The sequence below is a fragment of the Bufo bufo genome, chromosome 1, assembly GCF_905171765.1.
Source record: "Bufo bufo chromosome 1, aBufBuf1.1, whole genome shotgun sequence".
Taxonomy (NCBI): Eukaryota; Metazoa; Chordata; class Amphibia; order Anura; family Bufonidae; genus Bufo; species Bufo bufo.
Genome location: NC_053389.1, coordinates 452,972,503 through 452,995,143, shown reverse-complemented (window position 1 = coordinate 452,995,143; position 22,641 = coordinate 452,972,503).

Sequence of the window (22,641 nt, the reverse complement as noted above, 5' to 3'; positions counted from 1 at the left end):
CAGATTTTCCACCCAAAAAATTCAGATGGAATATTTAGCAGCATGTCCATCCCATGTGGATGTACCCTTAGGCCTCATGCACACGACCATATTTTCGGTCCATATATGAACCGCATTTTATGGGGATTGAACGTGGACACATTCATTTTTATAGGGCTGTAAAAATACAGACAGCAATTGGATGTCATCCATGGTTTTCACAGACCCACAGATTATAATGTGCATTTAGGATCCATAATCGTGCATCCTTAATGAGGCAATATGAGGCTGTGGCCTCAGGTGGCACTGTGCTAGGACAGCAGAGGGGGAGACAATTTAGCCCTCAGCCCTGAACACAACTGTGGGGATTATTGTACATTACGGTTTTACTGCAATTTTTGCAACAAAACCATTATGTACAATGACTCCTAGGCATATATGTATGTACGAGAGTGTAAAGGACATTTGGGATAATGTAATGGTAGGGTAAAGGACCTTTGATGTCATGTCACATGATCGCTCATCTCACAGGTCCTTTAGCCTCCAAAATACTACAGAGGAGAAGAAGTAGAAAGGAGAACCTGCAGCCTGTAAGTAAAAAAATAAATTAAAAAAAAGTGTGTCATTATCTGCTTATTCTGTATATAGGAGACCTGCACACCACCAGTGTCCTCAATATCTGGACAAGAGTAGTAGCAATCAAAATAGTACTCTTATTTTGTATGTACAGTGCCTTAAAAAGGTATTTACACCCCTTGAACTTTTCAATTTTTTTCACGTTACACTCAAAAACTGCATTTTATTGGGATTTTATATGATAGACCAACACAAAGTAGCGTGTGAAGTGAAAAGAAAATTATACATGGTTATCAAACTTTCTGAAAAGTGTCAACCAATTGGTAAATAGAGTTCACCTGTGTGTAATTTATTGTCAGTATAACTACAAGCTGTTCTGTGAAGGCCTCAGAGGTTAGAGATTATTAGTGACCAAACAGCATGATGAAAACCAAGGAACACACCAGACAGGTAAGGGAAAAAGTTGTGGAGAAGTATAAAGCAGCGTTAGGTTATAAAAAATAAAAATAAAATCCCAAGCTCTGAACATTTCACGGAGCACTGTTTTCAATCCATCATCTGAAAATGGAAGTAGTATGGCACAACTGCAAACATACCAAGACATTGCCGTCCACCTAAACTGACAGCCCAGTTAAAGAGAGCACTAATTAGAGAAGCAGCCAAGAGTCCCATGGCCACTCTGGAGAAGCTGCAGAGATCTACAGCTCAGGTGGGAAAATCTGTCCACACGATAACTATTAGCTGTGTACTCCACAAATCTGCCCTTTATGGAAGAGTGGCAAGAAGAAAGACATTTTTCAAAGCAAGCCATAAGAAGTCTCACTTGCAGTTTGCCACAAACCATGTAAGGGCAGAGCAAACGTGGAAGAAGGTGCTCTTGTCAGATTAGACCAAAGTTGAACTTTCTGGCCTAAATGAAAAACGCTATGTGTGGTGGAAAGCTAACACTGCACATCACCCTGAACACACCATGCCCACCGTGAAATGTGGTGGCAGCATCATGGTGTCAGGATGCTTTTCTTGAGCAGGGACAGGGAATCTGGACAGAGTTGATGGGAAGATGGATGGAGCTAAATACTAGGCAATCCTGAAGAAAACCTGGTAGAGGCTGCAAAAGGCTTGAGACTAGGGCAGTTTCACCTTCCAGCAGGACAATGATGCTAAACAACAGCCAGGACTACAATGGAATAGGGTTGTCACGATTGCAATACTCTATACCATTCGATACCACGCGGAAAAAAAATAAAAACCAAAAAAGCCACGTGCATTCTGCATTTTATGGAACGTCCGCCCCATAATCGAACAGTCCGATCCTATTTTTTGGGAGGACAAAGTGACAAAAAAAATGGCGAATCGTGCATTTATTTATTTTTTTATGTTCCGGTGTTCACCGCATAGGAGATATTTTTATTGTTTGGACTTTTTCGGACATGGCGATATGTAATATGTTTATTTATTGTTTATATATTTTATATGTAAAATTGGGAAAGGGGGGATTTATACTTAATATTTTTATTTTTTTTTTACATTTAATTTAATAACTATTTCGCCCTTAGGGGCTGGAACCTGGGATCTTTTAATCCCTTGTCCTATTCACCCTAATAAAGCTCTATTAGGGTGAATAGGATATTATGCTAATCGCAGCTCATTGTCATAGTGGTCGGGTGCCGGCTTTGTGATTCTGCCGCTGACACCCGCCTCCTGTATCTGTATTACTTACTTATCTTCATTGGTGGCGCAGTGGCTCCTCCCCTTTCTACTCTCATTGGTGGCAGCAGCAGCACAGAGGGGAGGGAGAGACTGCTTCCTTCTTCCCTGTGTTGCTGACGGAACATGGCGCGCGCTGAGAGCAGTGTGTGCCATGTTATGTGATACGCTGTAGCACAGCCTAGTATCGGTAAAAGGCAAATCCCGGTTTCGAATCGATACCGGTACAAAATTATCGATTGGGTATCGATAATTCGATACCCGGTGCAACCCTACAATGGAATGGTTTATATCAAACCATATTCATGGCCCAAAGTCCAGACCTAACTCCCATTGACAATCTGTGGCAAGACTTGAAAATTGCTGTTGACAGACGCTCTCCATCCAATCTGACTGAGCTTCAGCTATTTTGCAAAGAAGAATGGACAAAAATTTCAGCCTCTTGATGTGCAAAGCTGGAAGAGACATATCCCAAAAGACTTGAAGTTGTAATTGTAGTGAAAGGTGGTCCTAAAAAGTATCGACTCCAGGAGGGCTGACTACAACTGCACTCAGATTTATATTTATTAAATATTTTGAAATCCATTTATCACTTTCAAATGTGGAAAAGTTCAAGGGGTATGACTATATGGACACTGCACAGTACCACTTCTCTTCTGTATACTGGGTGTATTCTCAGTATCTATTCTGTATATATGGACTCTGCACAGTACCACTTCTCTTCTCCTGTATACTGGGTGTATTCTCAGTATCTGCTCTTATTCTGTATATAAGGACACTGCACAGTACCACTTCTCTTCTCCTGTATACTGGGTGTATTCTCAGTATATTTTCTTATTCTGTATATATGGACACTGCACAGTACCACTTCTCTTCTCCTGTATACTGGGTGTATTCTCAGTATCTGCTCTTATTCTGTATATAAGGACACTGCACAGTACCACTTCTCTTCTCCTGTATACTGGGTGTATTCTCAGTATATTTTCTTATTCTGTATATATGGACACTGCACAGTACCACTTCTCTTCTCCTGTATACTGGGTGTATTCTCAGTATCTGCTCTTATTCTGTATATATGGACACTGCACAGTACCACTTCTCTTCTGTATACTGGGTGTATTCTCAGTATCTATTCTGTATATATGGACACTGCACAGTACCACTTCTCTTCTCCTGTATACCGGGTGTATTCTCAGTATCTGCTCTTATTCTGTATATAAGGACACTGCACAGTACCACTTCTCTTCTGTATACTGGGTGTATTCTCAGTATCTTCTCTTATTCTGTATATATGGACACTGCACAGTACCACTTCTCTTCTCCTGTATACTGGGTGTATTCTCAGTATCTGCTCTTATTCTGTATATAAGGACACTGCACAGTACCACTTCTCTTCTCCTGTATACTGGGTGTATTCTCAGTATCTTCTCTTATTCTGTATATATGGACACTGCACAGTACCACTTCTCTTCTCCTGTATACTGGGTGTATTCTCAGTATCTGCTCTTATTCTGTATATATGGACACTGCACAGTACCACTTCTCTTCTCCTGTATACTGGGTGTATTCTCAGTATCTGCTCTTATTCTGTATATATGGACACTGCACAGTACCACTTCTCTTCTGTATACTGGGTGTATTCTCAGTATCTATTCTGTATATATGGACACTGCACAGTACCACTTCTCTTCTCCTGTATACTGGGTGTATTCTCAGTATCTATTCTGTATATATGGACACTGCACAGTACCACTTCTCTTCTCCTGTATACTGGGTGTATTCTCAGTATCTGCTCTTATTCTGTATATAAGGACACTGCACAGTACCACTTCTCTTCTGTATACTGGGTGTATTCTCAGTATCTGCTCTTATTCTGTATATAAGGACACTGCACAGTACCACTTCTCTTCTCCTGTATACTGGGTGTATTCTCAGTATATTTTCTTATTCTGTATATATGGACACTGCACAGTACCACTTCTCTTCTCCTGTATACTGGGTGTATTCTCAGTATCTGCTCTTATTCTGTATATATGGACACTGCACAGTACCACTTCTCTTCTGTATACTGGGTGTATTCTCAGTATCTGCTCTTATTCTGTATATATGGACACTGCACAGTACCACTTCTCTTCTGTATACTGGGTGTATTCTCAGTATCTATTCTGTATATATGGACACTGCACAGTACCACTTCTCTTCTCCTGTATACTGGGTGTATTCTCAGTATCTGCTCTTATTCTGTATATAAGGACACTGCACAGTACCACTTCTCTTCTGTATACTGGGTGTATTCTCAGTATCTTCTCTTATTCTGTATATATGGACACTGCACAGTACCACTTCTCTTCTCCTGTATACTGGGTGTATTCTCAGTATCTGCTCTTATTCTGTATATATGGACACTGCACAGTACCACTTCTCTTCTCCTGTATACTGGGTGTATTCTCAGTATCTGCTCTTATTCTGTATATATGGACACTGCACAGTACCACTTCTCTTCTGTATACTGGGTGTATTCTCAGTATCTATTCTGTATATATGGACACTGCACAGTACCACTTCTCTTCTCCTGTATACTGGGTGTATTCTCAGTATCTGCTCTTATTCTGTATATAAGGACACTGCACAGTACCACTTCTCTTCTGTATACTGGGTGTATTCTCAGTATCTTCTCTTATTCTGTATATATGGACACTGCACAGTACCACTTCTCTTCTCCTGTATACTGGGTGTATTCTCAGTATCTGCTCTTATTCTGTATATATGGACACTGCACAGTACCACTTCTCTTCTGTATACTGGGTGTATTCTCAGTATCTATTCTGTATATATGGACACTGCACAGTACCACTTCTCTTCTCCTGTATACTGGGTGTATTCTCAGTATCTGCTCTTATTCTGTATATAAGGACACTGCACAGTACCACTTCTCTTCTGTATACTGGGTGTATTCTCAGTATCTTCTCTTATTCTGTATATATGGACACTGCACAGTACCACTTCTCTTCTCCTGTATACTGGGTGTATTCTCAGTATCTGCTCTTATTCTGTATATATGGACACTGCACAGTACCACTTCTCTTCTCCTGTATACTGGGTGTATTCTCAGTATCTGCTCTTATTCTGTATATATGGACACTGCACAGTACCACTTCTCTTCTGTATACTGGGTGTATTCTCAGTATCTATTCTGTATATATGGACACTGCACAGTACCACTTCTCTTCTCCTGTATACTGGGTGTATTCTCAGTATCTGCTCTTATTCTGTATATAAGGACACTGCACAGTACCACTTCTCTTCTGTATACTGGGTGTATTCTCAGTATCTTCTCTTATTCTGTATATATGGACACTGCACAGTACCACTTCTCTTCTCCTGTATACTGGGTGTATTCTCAGTATCTGCTCTTATTCTGTATATATGGACACTGCACAGTACCACTTCTCTTCTCCTGTATACTGGGTGTATTCTCAGTATCTGCTCTTATTCTGTATATATGGACACTGCACAGTACCACTTCTCTTCTCCTGTATACTGGGTGTATTCTCAGTATATTTTCTTATTCTGTATATATGGACACTGCACAGTACCACTTCTCTTCTGTATACTGGGTGTATTCTCAGTATCTATTCTGTATATATGGACTCTGCACAGTACCACTTCTCTTCTCCTGTATACTGGGTGTATTCTCAGTATCTGCTCTTATTCTGTATATATGGACACTGCACAGTACCACTTCTCTTCTCCTGTATACTGGGTGTATTCTCAGTATCTGCTCTTATTCTGTATATATGGACACTGCACAGTACCACTTCTCTTCTGTATACTGGGTGTATTCTCAGTATCTATTCTGTATATATGGACTCTGCACAGTACCACTTCTCTTCTCCTGTATACTGGGTGTATTCTCAGTATCTGCTCTTATTCTGTATATATGGACACTGCACAGTACCACTTCTCTTGTCCTGTATATTGGGTGTAATTCTCAGTATCTGCTCTTATTCTGTATATATGGACACTGCACAGTACCACTTCTCTTCTGTATACTGGGTGTATTCTCAGTATCTATTCTGTATATATGGACACTGCACAGTACCACTTCTCTTCTCCTGTATACTGGGTGTATTCTCAGTATCTGCTCTTATTCTGTATATAAGGACACTGCACAGTACCACTTCTCTTCTGTATACTGGGTGTATTCTCAGTATCTTCTCTTATTCTGTATATATGGACACTGCACAGTACCACTTCTCTTCTCCTGTATACTGGGTGTATTCTCAGTATCTGCTCTTATTCTGTATATATGGACACTGCACAGTACCACTTCTCTTCTGTATACTGGGTGTATTCTCAGTATCTATTCTGTATATATGGACACTGCACAGTACCACTTCTCTTCTGTATACTGGGTGTATTCTCAGTATCTATTCTGTATATATGGACACTGCACAGTACCACTTCTCTTCTCCTGTATACTGGGTGTATTCTCAGTATCTGCTCTTATTCTGTATATAAGGACACTGCACAGTACCACTTCTCTTCTGTATACTGGGTGTATTCTCAGTATCTTCTCTTATTCTGTATATATGGACACTGCACAGTACCACTTCTCTTCTCCTGTATACTGGGTGTATTCTCAGTATCTGCTCTTATTCTGTATATATGGACACTGCACAGTACCACTTCTCTTCTGTATACTGGGTGTATTCTCAGTATCTATTCTGTATATATGGACTCTGCACAGTACCACTTCTCTTCTCCTGTATACTGGGTGTATTCTCAGTATCTGCTCTTATTCTGTATATATGGACACTGCACAGTACCACTTCTCTTGTCCTGTATATTGGGTGTATTCTCAGTATCTGCTCTTATTCTGTATATATGGACACTGCACAGTACCACTTCTCTTCTCCTGTATACTGGGTGTATTCTCAGTATCTGCTCTTATTCTGTATATATGGTCACTGCACTGTACCACTTCTCTTCTCCTGTATACTGGGTGTATTCTCAGTATCTACTCTTATTCTGTATATATGGACGCCGCACAGTACCAGTTCTCTTGTCCTGTATACTGGGTGTAATTCTCAGTACCTGCTCTTATTCTGTATATAAGGACACTGCACAGTACCATTTCTCCTGTCCTATATACTGGGTGTAATTCTCAGTATCTTCTCTTATTCTGTATATATGGACACTGCACAGTACCACTTCTCTTGTCCTGTATACTGGGGGTAATTCTCAGTACCTGCTCTTATTATGTATATATGGACACTGCACAGTACCACTTCTCTTGTCCTGTATACTGGCTGTATTCTCAGTATCTGCTCTTAGGCCCCTTTCACACGGGTGAGTATTCCGCGCGGATGCGATGCGTGAGTTGAACGCATTGCACCCGCACTGAATCCGGACCCATTCATTTCTATGGGGCTGTGCACACGAGCGGTGATTTTCACGCATCACTTGTGTGTTGCGTGAAAATCGCAGCATGCTCTATATTCTGCATTTTTCACGCAACGCAGGCCCCATAGAAGTGAATGGGGCCGCGTGAAAATTGCAAGCATCCGCAAGCAAGTGCGGATGCGGTGCGATTTTCACGCATGGTTGCTAGGTGACTATCGGGCTGGGGACCCGATCTGTATTATTTTCCCTTATAACATGGTCATAAAATAGTGATGGAGGGGTAAAAATAAAAAAAAATTAACTCACCGAGTCCACTTGATTGCGTAGTTGCGGATCTCTGTCTTCTTCTGTAATGTTGAGCTGCCGGCTAAGGACCTGTGGTGACGTCACTTCACATGGTCCCTCACCATGGTGATGTACCCTGTGATTGGACCATGTGATGAGCACAGTGAAGTCATCAAAGGTCCTATTCCTGTGCACAGCAAAGAAGAAGACAAGAGAAGCCGGCTGCGCGATCAAGTGGATTAACGTGAGTTAAATTTTTTAAAAATAAAAATTTTAACCCCTCCAGCCTTATTGTACTATGCATTCTGTATTAAGAAAGTATTATTTTCCCTTATAACATGGTTATAAGGGAAAATAATAGCAATCTACAGAACACAGATCCCAAGCCTGAACTTCTGTGAAGAAGTTCGGGTTTGGGTACCAAACATGCCGATTTTTCTCACGTGCGCGCAAAATGCATTACAATGTTTTGCACTCGCGCGGAAAAATCGTGCGTTTTCCCGCAACGCACACGCATCTTATCCGGGCAAAAAACATGACGCCCGTGTGAAAGAGGCCTTAGTCCTATTGCACAAGTGTGCTGCCCGTTGCCGTATTGTGGACCGCATTTGCAGATCCGCAATACACAGGCGCTGTTCTGTGGTCATTCCGCATCACGGATGCAGACCCATTCACTTTAATGGGTCCGCAAATCCAGAGATGCGGAACGGAAGAACGGGACTGTCCAGGAATGAATATATATATATATATATATATATAAACGAAAAATGGGCAGCACTCCGGGACTTGTGGAAATTCAGTGATGTTTAAACATCATTGAATTTCCACAAGTCCGGAGTGCTGCCCATTTTTCGTCATTTCTATTGGTGCTGTTCCTTGTCAAGGAGCATTTGTGGATTTGCACCCGGCATCTTACAGTGCTGCTGATTATTTTTGGTTATATATATATATATATATATATATATATATATATATATATATATTTCCAAGATTTTGATGCTATGTGTGTATATGCTATATATTGTATTTATTTGTAAATATGTTCTATACTGGATTTGTGTATATCTGCTGTGTACATTGTGTGGATATATATGCTGTGTATATGTGTACTTGTTACAATTGTAAGCCTGGCTATGACTCTCTCGAGTATTAGTGACCCTACTCCTATTCCTGGCTGTTTGTCTGGCAGGATCTGTGGATTCAGCTCTTAGTTGTGGACCAAGGATTGGAGCAGCAGACACTACTGGAGCCGGAGGAGGCGAGTTACCTCTGGACACTAGGACTCGTACTCTTTCACAGACACCTTAAGGGGGTTGTCCGGGTTCAGAGCTGAACCCAGGCATATCCCCATCTTCACCTCTCCAGCCCACCCTGATATGAGCATTGGAGCACTTCATGCTCCGATGCCCTCCCTTGCCCTGCTCTCGCCTTTCTTTATAATGGTACACTACGAAGCGGAGGCTTCTGCCCAGCAGTGTTCCCGGTGATGGGCGGGGCTTTGCCGCTGCCCTACCTGTTTCACAGTCTAGGGCACCGCTAAAGTCTGTCCATTAGTGCCGGTGACATCACCGGGCTCACTGCTAGGTGGAAGCCTATGAAGAGCCCAGTACGTCACTGGATTTTGAAGAAAAAAAAAATGCCTTTGCCCTGAGTGAGCTCTGAACCCGGACAACCCCTTTAACTAATAATCACAAGTGATAATAATACACAGTGGAACTTTCAACAAAATCCAAATGTTCTACAGTGGGGTTTGCCATGGAGTTTTCCCAAAGTTTGACCATAGATGTGTACTGTGTACTGCGAAGTCTGAAATCTAAGGACAGATCTGCAACCAAATGGAGTGGCCTGCACTTTCTCCAGACCTGAATCCCATTGGAAACCTATGGGATCAGTTGAGTTGCCGTGTAGAGGCTCGTAACTCTGTACCACAGAGCCTTATTGACCTGAGGGCCATCCTTCAAGAAGAGTGGGATGCCATGCCTCAGCGGACAATGTCGACTTGTGAACAGTATGAGACGTCGTCGTCAAGCTGTAATTGATGCTCAAGGCCACATGACAAGTTACTGAGACGCTGACATTTTTCTAGGGGTATACCCACCACTGTTGGCTTTTATTTCAATAAATTGAGATGAGGAAATTCTACTTAAATGCCGTACTTCACGATATAATTAATATCACTGTAGTGTTAACTTTTCAATCTGAAAGCCAAATATCCCTAGGTTTCTGTGAGTAGTGTGTGCCTGAGTCTTTGAACAGGCGATACAGTAGAGGCTCATTACCAGAGCAGTCACAATAGCCTGCATTCCCCATGCACAGGGAGGAATAGACTGCAGAGGCGGCTGCGGACTACACTTCCCGACAGCCTTCAGGGCAGGGCTTGCCTTGGCTGCCAGTTCCCGCCCTCCCTGACGCTTCCCGCGAATTTCATGCAAACTGCAAGAGGCAGGGAGAGGGGGAGCGCGGCGGGGCTGGTGTCCTGAGAGGGTCGGAGAAAGAAGAAGAGCACGGCTCATGACACTGCTGTGGAGGAGGCCGCTGCGACCACATGTACCGGAGACGTGCTTGTGTTCATCCGCGGCATCCAGCCATATTACCGGAGCTGGCACCGGCTAGGGGCTTTCTGTTATCTGCTATACGTGCTCGCATCGCCCTCGTTGTAAGTTACCATCACCTGGTGCCAGGGGGATCGGGATGAAGGTTGGTGCAAGCCTTGTAGGTTCAGTACCCGCTTCTCTCCAGAGGAGGGCGCCAGCACCACTACAGACATTTTGGGGGAGGTGGGGTCAGCACTGCTGCACATGGCGCTCCTGGGGCAGATGATAGAGGATATTTGGGTCTGAGAGAGCGCAGAGCCGGACTTCTATGTGTGGTCTGGGGGAGAACTGAGCCAGTGTTCCCGGAGATGGGGTCGGGGTCTGGGGGAGTGCTGCCAGTGTTCCTGGTGGAGGGTGATGGGGGAGTGCTGCCAGTGTTCCTGGTGGAGGGTGATGGGGTCTGGAGGAGTGCTGCCAGTGTTCCTGGTGATGGGGTCTGGAGGAGTGCTGCCAGTGTTCCTGGTGATGGGGTCTGGGGGAGTGCTGCCAGTGTTCCTGGTGGAGGGTGATGGGGTCTGGGGGAGTGCTGCCAGTGTTCCTGGTGGAGGGTGATGGGGTCTGGGGGAGTGCTGCCAGTGTTCCTGGTGGAGGGTGATGGGGGAGTGCTGCCAGTGTTCCTGGTGGAGGGTGATGGGGTCTGGAGGAGTGCTGCCAGTGTTCCTGGTGGAGGGTGATGGGGTCTGGAGGAGTGCTGCCAGTGTTCCTGGTGATGGGGTCTGGGGGAGTGCTGCCAGTGTTCCTGGTGGAGGGTGATGGGGTCTGGGGGAGTGCTGCCAGTGTTCCTGGTGGAGGGTGATGGGGGAGTGCTGCCAGTGTTCCTGGTGGAGGGTGATGGGGTCTGGAGGAGTGCTGCCAGTGTTCCTGGTGGAGGGTGATGGGGTCTGGAGGAGTGCTGCCAGTGTTCCTGGTGATGGGGTCTGGGGGAGTGCTGCCAGTGTTCCTGGTGGAGGGTGATGGGGGAGTGCTGCCAGTGTTCCTGGTGGAGGGTGATGGGGGAGTGCTGCCAGTGTTCCTGGTGGAGGGTGATGGGGGAGTGCTGCCAGTGTTCCTGCTGGAGGGTGATGGGGGAGTGCTGCCAGTGTTCCTGCTGGAGGGTGATGGGGGAGTGCTGCCAGTGTTCCTGCTGGAGGGTGATGGGGGAGTGCTGCCAGTGTTCCTGGTGGAGGGTGATGGGGGAGTGCTGCCAGTGTTCCTGCTGGAGGGTGATGGGGGAGTGCTGCCAGTGTTCCTGCTGGAGGGTGATGGGGGAGTGCTGCCAGTGTTCCTGCTGGAGGGTGATGGGGGAGTGCTGCCAGTGTTCCTGCTGGAGGGTGATGGGGGAGTGCTGCCAGTGTTCCTGCTGGAGGGTGATGGGGGAGTGCTGCCAGTGTTCCTGCTGGAGGGTGATGGGGGAGTGCTGCCAGTGTTCCTGCTGGAGGGTGATGGGGGAGTGCTGCCAGTGTTCCTGCTGGAGGGTGATGGGGGAGTGCTGCCAGTGTTCCTGGTGGAGGGTGATGGGGGAGTGCTGCCAGTGTTCCTGCTGGAGGGTGATGGGGGAGTGCTGCCAGTGTTCCTGCTGGAGGGTGATGGGGGAGTGCTGCCAGTGTTCCTGGTGGAGGGTGATGGGGGAGTGCTGCCAGTGTTCCTGGTGGAGGGTGATGGGGGAGTGCTGCCAGTGTTCCTGCTGGAGGGTGATGGGGGAGTGCTGCCAGTGTTCCTGCTGGAGGGTGATGGGGGAGTGCTGCCAGTGTTCCTGCTGGAGGGTGATGGGGGAGTGCTGCCAGTGTTCCTGCTGGAGGGTGATGGGGTCTGGGGGAGTGCTGCCAGTGTTCCTGGTGGAGGGTGGTGGGGGAGTGCTGCCAGTGTTCCTGGTGGAGGGTGGTGGGGGAGTGCTGCCAGTGTTCCTGGTGGAGGGTAATGGGGGAGTGCTGCCAGTGTTCCTGGTGGAGGGTGGTGGGGTCTGGGGGAGTGCTGCCAGTGTTCCTGGTGGAGGGTGGTGGGGGAGTGCTGCCAGTGTTCCTGGTGGAGGGTGATGGGGGAGTGCTGCCAGTGTTCCTGGTGGAGGGTGATGGGGGAGTGCTGCCAGTGTTCCTGGTGGAGGATGATGGGGTCTGGGGGAGTGCTGCCAGTGTTCCTGGTGGAGGATGATGGGGTCTGGAGGAGTGCTGCCAGTGTTCCTGGTGGAGGGTGATGGGGTCTGGAGGAGTGCTGCCAGTGTTCCTGGTGGAGGGTGATGGGGTCTGGAGGAGTGCTGCCAGTGTTCCTGGTGGAGGGTGATGGGGTCTGGAGGAGTGCTGCCAGTGTTCCTGGTGGAGGGTGATGGGGTCTGGGGGAGTGCTGCCAGTGTTCTGGTGGAGGGTGATGGATGTCTGGAGAAGCACAGAACCAGCGTTCCCGGTAATGGGTTTTTGGGACAGAATGGGTACATATCCTGCTCCTCTGGGAGAATTGATGGAGAGTTATGGAATTTGCTGTGTACATCTACCCTTAAAGTTTAAAGCTAGTGGTAATTGTTTTTGAGGTGAGTAGGTGAAAGGGTTCTGATGGTTTAGAGCAGTTAGGAGGTGTGTACATATTCGAATGAGTGGGTCAGAAGGGTGTATGGAGAGCTTCTAGTGGAGGTGGATTTAGGGGTAGTAAAGTCTGGAATAGGAGATGTCCTTGTCTTCGGCAATGCCCGGGAGGGCGGCACAGAGCATTCCTCATGCATTCCATGTCTTCCTGTGACCCTGATCCCAGTGCATGCCTTACACAGTAGAATGTGAGCCCCAATGGGGCAGGGACTGGTGGAGGGGCCTCGTATGTACATGTGACGGGATTAGGACAGGGCTGCGTGCTGCTGTCGTGGTCTTCCGAGAGGAGATGCTACAGCGGCAGCAGTGCTGTCATTCTGTACAGTGCACCCATCTCATGAATGAAGGTATTGTAGCATCTGTAGAGATGTCCAGTGTCACGACAAGTGCAGGCCACACTCTGGAACATAAAGGACCAAGGCAGCAGCATGTCTCGTGTAAGGAGGGAATGTGCTAACCCTGGCATGTGCTCCAGTCCTGGCTGAGGTAGTAGTTTGTGCTGTTGGTCGGGTTGTGACATTGCCCGCTGTGGAGATAACTGCGCAAGCTACTGCCTTGCTAGTGCTGGGGATGAGCTGCAGATGGAGGCTAGCACAGGGCTCCTGTATACAGCCTTGTATCCTGCTGGTAATACCATGTTGACAAGTAATATGAAGCACAGATGTAATCTGCCGTATTTCTTATCTAATGTAACCGCTGTTTAGGAGGAACTTGCTGTGTAGCTCATAAAATATTTACAGTGCCCTGGCATCCGTCGCCCAGCATGCGATGCCACTTCACAGTAATACCAGCACTTGTTATCTACAGATTCACAATTGTCCATCCACTCAGAATGATTGCCTTCTGACACCAGGAGATTTGTAGTTACACCAGTTACAATGCCTTGTAGGACATTGCTTTATTCTGGAGAAAAAGTCCTTTTAATCCATGTGCAATAGAGCAGGTAAGTGCACCGAGGCCCAATCTACTTTGTGCACCCTTGTGCCTCCTGCTTCCTTTGCCTGCATAGTCCTGTCAGTCAGGAAAGGGAGGAGCCAGGGTGCACAGAGTGACTTGGGTCCACCTTCTGTGCACTTACCTGCTCATTAGCATATGGATAAACAGAACTTTTTCTGCAGGAGAAGAAAGCAATGGATATGTGGTATTTCCACAACAGATAGGACATGTGTTCTCTGCAATTTTGCTAAGTTGAGTTTTTTTGCACAAGGATTTTTTGACTGACCCATTGGCTTGAACCAGGGATCAGCCACCTCTTTTGAAACTACAACTCCCAGAATCCTTCAGCAGCTACAGCTGAGTAAGTGCATGCTGGGAATTGTAGTCTCACAGCAGCTGGAGTCCCGAAGGTTGCTGACCCCTGTATTAAGTTCTACGTGAAAATGGTGAAGATAGAACATGCTGAGAAGTTTCCCGAACAGACAGGGAAAGTCAATGCTTATGTGCATGTATCTGTTGAAATGAATGGGTCAGTGTTCACTCCGGTCGCTGTCGATTTATGGAAACATTGCTTGAGTGAAGTAAGCCTAATGCTTCGTCCTAAATATGTATAGCAACTATTTTTGATCATGTTGTTCACCATGTTCTCCTTGTTCAGCAGCAGCCCATTTAGGTAGCAGACTACAGTTCCGATCATGCATTGCTGACTACTGCAGGTTGTTCCCCTTCCCCTGGCTGCCGAGGAACAAGTATCCCCCTCTTATGGATTTTGTATTCTGCTCCCTCGGCTGATCTGCTCACATTAATTCCTGGTTACATCCTATAACTCCTAGAGATGGAACAACAAGTGAAGTTGGACTTTGGTTATGATGAAGTCACTCATCTAGCTGCTGGAGCTTTTGAGTCATTAGGGAGGACAGCACATACCCAAGACAGTTTGCAAGGTGAAGCCAGCATCCATAGCTTAAGGGGTGTAGTTTCTAAAATTGGGTCATTTATAGGTAATTTCTACTATGTAAGCCCCACAAAGTGACTTCAGCACTGAACTGGTCCTTAAAGGGGTTGTCCAGGATCAAACTTATTTTTAAAGAAAACATCTCACATCTTTAGTAGCCGAGTCTATGTTCCCATGATGGGGTTTTAGATAGCTTTTACACTGGAGCATGGCTCCTACAGTCCCAACAGATTGTTTACATATCTGTGCGATCACTTCCTGCCACACTGCACTGTGGGTCCCAGTGCAGGGCGGCATCTCCTGTTTTCTACTGTCTAACATCGCGTCCCTGTACCTGCCCCCCTCATACATATTCATGCCTCCTACACATTGTCCACTCCTCCATCGATCCGCCGCCCTGATACATGTTCATCCTCCTGCCTCCATTCATTATAACGCTCCATGCCTGGTGACATCACCGGAGGGACGGGGCTTAGCGCGATGTCGACTGGCCTAGTTACCGCTCCTATCTTCTCTGCATAATTACCTAGGCTGCCAGTGACGTCACCGGGCTCCCTGAGCAGCGGAAGAGGAGGCTTTGCTCGCCTTCCAGGGACCCGGTACGGCACTGAAGACAAGGAAATACTGACTTCCGGACAAGAATTTGCTGGATGAAAACGGGGCTTGAGAAATATGTTCAAAAGGTAGTACATGTATGTTTGTAATGTGTATGTCAGTAGATTACTATTAGACCAAGGTCCCCAATTTTCTGGAAATTTTTTATTACTTCTAGAATTCTAAACCTAATGTCCTAAAAATAAAAATTATGAAAACGTAAAGTAGATATATAGAAAATGTAAAGTAATAATTATTTTATCACTATGCCTTTAAAAGCAGAAAAAAAAATGAAAATTGCAAATTTTCTGTAAGTTTAGAATTTCTTTTATAAATAGTGGTAAATTTGAGCCAATATAATTCACCTTTATCATGAAGTACAAAGTCTCAGAATGGGCACTGGCAGACGGGGGCGAGCCTCCCTAGCGTGACTGGTACTTTCACTTTCTGTGGGTCATCTAATAAACCTTATCTCTAAACTACTAAGAAGCCATAAGCACTTATGTAAGCCACATTTTTATCAGTATGATAAGAACTGAGCTACACTACTCACAAAAAGTTAGGCATATTTGGCTTAAATTTATGGAAAACGTAAAAAGTTCACGCTACAGTGATGTTATATCATGAAAGCATTTTAGTAGCATGCAATGGTGACTTCTTCATGAGCTTTTCTTTCAAGATCAGCGTCACGGACCCGGCAGTCACTGACGAACGGGTCTCTGCTGCATACGCCGACATCGGTGAAGACACCGATGCTGGTGTATTAACCCCTTGTGGTCCATGGTCAAAGCTGACCACAGCATGCGGTGGGTATGGGTGCCCAATGGCAGACAAAGAGAGCCCGATGCCTTCCATAGGCATCGGGGCTTGCCTCCTACGGAAGCCTGTGAGATCCAGCACTTAGGCTGGGTCTCAGAGGCAGGCTGTCGGCATAAAAGCTAACAGCCAATGCATTACAATACAGGTTGTATTGTAATGCATTGCAGAGGGGATCAGACCCCAGAAGTTGAGGTCTCAGAGTGGGACAAAAATAAAAAGTTAGTGTTTTTCATAATAAAAAAAAGTTTCAAGTAAAAAAAAATAAAAAAATTCACAAAATAAAACATAAATGTGAAAAAAAGACATATTGGGTATTGCCGCATCCGTAACTACCGGCTCTATAAAAAAAAAAATCACATGATCCACCCCCTCACCTGAATGCTGTAGAAAAAAATAAAATAAAAACTGTGTTAAAACAACCATTTTTTCTTTGTCACCTTACATCACAAAAAGTGCAACACCAAGCGATCAAAAAGACATATGCCCCCCAAAATAGTACCAAGCACTCACCTCATCCCGCAAAAAATGAGCCCCTACCTAAGTCAGTCGCCCGAAGAGAAAAAACAAACAAACAAAAAACTATGGCTCTCAGAAAATGGAGACACTAAACATGTTTGTTTCAAAAATGCTTTTATTGTGTTGAAACTGGAAAAAATGAAAACAGTAGACATATTGGGTATCGACGTGTCCGTAACAACCAGGTCTATTAAAATATCACTTGACCTAACCCCTCAGGTGAACACCGTTAAAAAAAGATCTTTGCCAAAACGACCTATTTTTTTTTTTGGTCACCTTGCCCCATAAAGTTTAATAATAATCAAAAAAATACGTACCCTAAAATGGTACCAATAAAAACATCAACTCTTCCTGCACAAGACGATCGGCAGAAAAATAAGGCGTTCAGAAAATGGAGACCCAAACAATATTTATTATTTTTCAAAAATGCTTGATTATGTAAAGCTGAAGCAAAGTAGACATTTGTGTTGCGTCTGTAACAACCTGCTCTATAAAAATAGCACATGATCTACCCTGTCAGATGAATGTTGTAAAATAAATAAACTGTGCCAAAAACTGCCATTTTTTTTGTTTCCTTGCCTCACAAAAAACTTAAAATAGAGCAATTAAAAATCATATGTACCCAAGATAGTACCAATAAAACTGACACCTTATCCCCTAGTTTTCAAAATGGGGTAACTTTTTAGGAGTTTCTGCTGTAAGGGTGCATCAGGGGGGCTTCAAATGGGACATGGCATCTAGAAAACAATCCAGCAAAATCTGCCCTCCAAAAACCATATGGCGCTCCTTTTCTTCTGCGCCCTGCCATGTGCCCTTACATCAGTTTACGACCACATGTGTGGTCTTTTTGTAAACCGCAGAATCTGTAATAAATCTAGTTTTGTTTGGCTGTTAACCCTTGATGTGTTAAAGAAAAAAATGGATTAAAATGGAAAATCTGCCAAAAAAGTGAACTTTAGAAATATCATCTCCATTTCCTTTAATTCTTGTGGAACACCTAAAAGGTTAACAAAGTTTGCAAAATTAGTTTTGAGGGGCGTAGTTTCTACAATGGGGTCATTTATCGGGAGTTTCCACTATGTAAGTCACTTTGTGGGACTGAACTGGTCCTTAAAAAGTGGGTTTTGGAAATTTTCTTTTAAGAATTGCTTCTAAAATTCGAAGCCTTCTAATGTCCTTAAAAAAATTAAAATGACATTTACAAAATGATGCCAACATAAAGTAGGCATATGGGGAATGTTAAGTAATAAATATTTTATGAGGTATCACTTCGTTTTAAAAGCAGAGAAATAGAAATTTAGAAAATTGCTAAAAAAAAAAATCATAAATAAAGGTGAAATATGTTGACTCAAATTTATCGTGAAGTACAATGTGTCATGCGAAAACAATCTTAGAATTGCTTGGATAAATAATTGTTCCAAAGCTATTACCACATAAAGTGACGCATGTCAGATTTGCAAAAAATGGCCTGGTCAGAAGGGCGAAAACTGGCCTGAGGTACAAGGTGTTAAAGCAGTGCCAATAATGGTGGGTACACAAAAATATTGACACTTTAGGCCGAATTTGGCCATTTTCACTTACGGGCAGGGCTCCAGATGGTGACCAATATGGTCGCGATGCGACTTAGTTTCCAAATGGCGACGACTTTTTAGTCTTGTCGCCATTTGCGACTAGACCCGCAGCTCTGCAGTTAAATACAGCGGCGGGGCACAGTAGATAGTTCTCCGCCCCACCGCCGATGTTCTCAGCAGCGCAGTGGAGAAGGAGTCTCTCCCTCCCCCACCCCCCCCTGTGCTGCTGCCGGCAATAGGTAGAGAGACGGGAGGAGGAGGGGCTGTGGCCACTGCACCACCAATGAAGATAACTGACCTGTTAATACAAATACAGGAGGCGGGTGCCAGCTCTATTAGAGTGAATAGGATATTACGCTAATCGCAGCTCCTTGTCATAGAGGTCGGGTGTCGATTTGATTCTGGCACCCGCCTCCTGTATTTGTATTAACAGGTTAGTCATCTTCATTGGTGGCGCAGTGCGCCCCCCCCAACACCCCAGTAGAATAAACATCGGTGACGCAGTGTGTCCCCTCAGTATTAGTCATTGGTGGTTTAGTGGCAGTTCCGATCGGAGCCCTAGCAATGTAATCGTGAGGCTCCGATCGGTTACCATGGCAGCCAGGACGCTCCTGAAGCCCTGGCTGCTATGGTAAGCTTCCTGCTGCCCTGTGCACAAAGCCCAGGGCAGCAGGGAGAGTGTGAAGTCCTATTCACCCTAATAGAGCTCTAATAGGGTGAATTGGACAAGGGTTCCAGCTCCTAAGGGGGCTAATAGTAAGTACAAAAAAAAACCACAAACGCTAAAATATAACGTTTAAATCCCCCCTTTCCCAATTTTACGAATAAAATATATAAACAATAAATAAATAAACATATTACATATTGCTGCGTTCGAAAAGTCCAAACTATAAAATTATTAAGCTTATTATTATCTTAAGTGCCGTAACAGAAATAAATAAATAACCATGCGATTCTCCTTTTTTTTTCTGCTTGGTATTGAGTATCGCAATACTTTTTTTATGGTGTCGAAACAACCCTACGCTGGCGTTGTCACAATACCAAAATTTTGATTCAGTTTCGATTTGGCAACTAGAAATTTAATTTGGCTCCTACATTTTTCAGTTCAGGAGCCAATGGCTACTAGGTATTTTATTTTTTTGGTCTGGAGCACTGACAGGTGTACTCACTTTTGTTGCCAGCAGTTTAGACATTAATGGCTTGTTTGAGTAATTTACACTGTTATACAAGCTGTACACTGACTACTTTATGTTGTATCATATCGTCAGTGTTGTCCCATGGAAAGATATAAAATATTTGCAAAAATGTGAGTGGTGTACTCACTTTTGTGAGATACTGTACATAAAGGAGCAGACGGAGCAGCAAAAGAGTATGTTTGTCCATCTTGGTACATTTTCTGAGGTTGACACAAAAGCTGTGCAGTAAAGACAGTAGGTGGTGCAAGTGTCTGCGGACTTACACATTCTTTTCGTAAGTGTGAATGTTTTTAATAATGGACTGAATTTAAAGGGCTTGTCTCATCTAATGTGAATTGCGGCACAGTCCTAACCACTAGCCGACTGGGAAACGGAGGAGCGCGCTGTTCCTTTTTTTTCAGTAGCCACCATTGTGGTGCATAGGACCTAAAAAAACAGCATAGCGCAACAATGGGTGCTACTGAAGCAGCGAGCACTGGTGTGCTCTGTTTCCAAGCAGATTGGCGGTTGGGTCTGTGTCTTGTATATTGGTTGTAACTGCAACATAAAATAGCCCTACTAACAATAATTGTGTGTGTCCTTCATGGATAAAGTCCATAATACTCCCACCCCTCCCTCCCTTATCGCAGTGGGAAGATTAATTAATTTCTGGAGACTACTATTCCGTTGACCCTGCAAGAGCATACAATAACAGTTCATGCCTCTGTTTTACATTCTTCTCTTGAAGACAAAGGTAACTTCCTCTTATAGTACTTCCTGGATTCTGACCTCGCACACCTTTCTTAGGACTGTCATTCTTACAGCCCTGACCTCTGGCTCACCTGTGGCTATGCTTCTGGATTATCACTAGGCATGATGCTGGCTTCCTGTCGTCTTATTTATAAACCCCCAACTTTAGTTCCTGACCTTGCCATTAACTCTGTGCCATGGTCGCCAACCTATTGACAACCCTGGGGATTCCAGACAACAAAGTCCAGACTCCTGAACATGGGTTAAAGGGTGGAAACTGGGATTTCCCTTAGACTACATGCCTTGGTTTAGCCACCACCTATCAGATTACAGCTTTGAGGGCCCACTGACACTATTCCCTGATACATGAACTAGGACAGAGTAAAAATAAAAAGTACTGCAATCGTTTCCATTTGTGTGCTGTACCACAGAGCAATGACCATTAAAGTAAGGTCAAAGCTTTTATTTTCAAGGGCGAATGTGATTTAGCACAAATAAGCTTTCTTTTCTGAGAATGATTACTGCAAGAAGACACCACGAAATGCAGTGCAATCTGCAGGCAGCATGTTATAGAGCAGTAGGAGCTGAGCAGATTGATGTTTTTTTGTGGGAAATCATTCAGTAAGATTTGTAATTTTACATATAAATCTCTGATATTTCTGATTTCATTGTTCAGCGAAGATGTGATTGATAGCATTCCCTGTGTAAGTGTATACATAGCTGTCAGTCACTGATAGCTGTACGCAGGGAGGTGTTATCAGTGATTGATAGCATTCGCTCTGTAAGTGTGTATACATAGCTGTCAGTCACTGATAGCTGTACGCAGGGAGGTGTTATCAGTGATTGATAGCATTCGCTCTGTAAGTGTGTATACATAGCTGTCAGTCACTGATAGTTGTACACAGGGAGGTGTTATCAGTGATTGATAGCATTCTCTATGTAAGTGTGTATACGTAGATAGCGGTCAGTTACTGATAGTTGTACACAGGGAGGTGTTATCAGTGATAGCATTCTCTGTAAGTCTGTTTTTCTGTATGGCATATACAGTAATTACATTGGGCTGGACATACAATTTTCAATAGATGGTTCTTCAGAACTGATATGGAAGACATACGGAGTACATGCGTATGTGTTCAGTTTTTTTTTGCGAACCCATTGACTTGAATGGAGCCACGGAACGTGATTTGCGGCCAATAATAGGACATGTTCTATCTTTGAACAGAAATACGGAAACGGTATGCATACGGAGTAATTCAGTTTTTTTTTTTTTTTTTTTTTTGGAACCATTGAAATTAATGGTTCCGTATACGGAACTCAAATAACGTTCGTGTGTGTGTATACATGGATAGCTGTCAGTCACTGATAGTTGTACACAGGGAGGTGTTATCAGTGATTGATAACATTCTCTGTGTAAGTATGTATACATAAATGGCTGTCAGTCACTGATTGCTGTACATGGGGAGGGTGTTACCAGTGATGGCATTCTGTGTAAGTGTGTATATAGCTAGCTGTTAGTAACTGATAACGCCTTCCTGATTAACAGTGAAGTCAGACAATGCAGATTTAATCTTCACAACATATAACATAATAGTACGTCACATGTTGGGTCTTCAAAGATTTTCACTCTGTTCCGTTTCTCAGCTGACCGGCTTCTTACCTATAGCTGAAGTCTTATAGCTGCATTTGTAAGCCTTATTTTACCAAGCACAAGGCCAAGTGTGATAGAGTGGGTGTAAAGCTCGCTCCACTGGACCCTGGAGCAGTGGAAACGTGTTGTGTGGAGTGATGAATCCCACTTCTCTATCTGGCCTGGAGAACATTACCTGCCTCACTGTATTGTGCCAACTGGGAAGTTTGGTGGAGAAGATATAATGCTATGGGGTGTTTTTTCTGGGGTTGGACTAGGCCCATAGTTCCTGCGAAGGGAAATCTTAATATTTCCGCATACCAAGACATTTTGGACATTTTGTATGTTTCCACCTTAGTGAGAACAATTTAGGAAAGGCTCTTTTCTGTTCCAGCATTACTTAGCATAGTGCACAAAGCAAGGTGAGATTGGGATGAACTAGAAGAGAGATTGTAATCCAAGTCCTCTCATCCAATATCAGCGTCTGGACTCAGATGTTCTAGATCATTGATGCTCAACCTGTGGCCCTCCAGCTGTTGTAAAACTACAACTTCCACCATGCCCACAGTATCTTGTAGAAAGCTTTCCCAGAAGAGTGT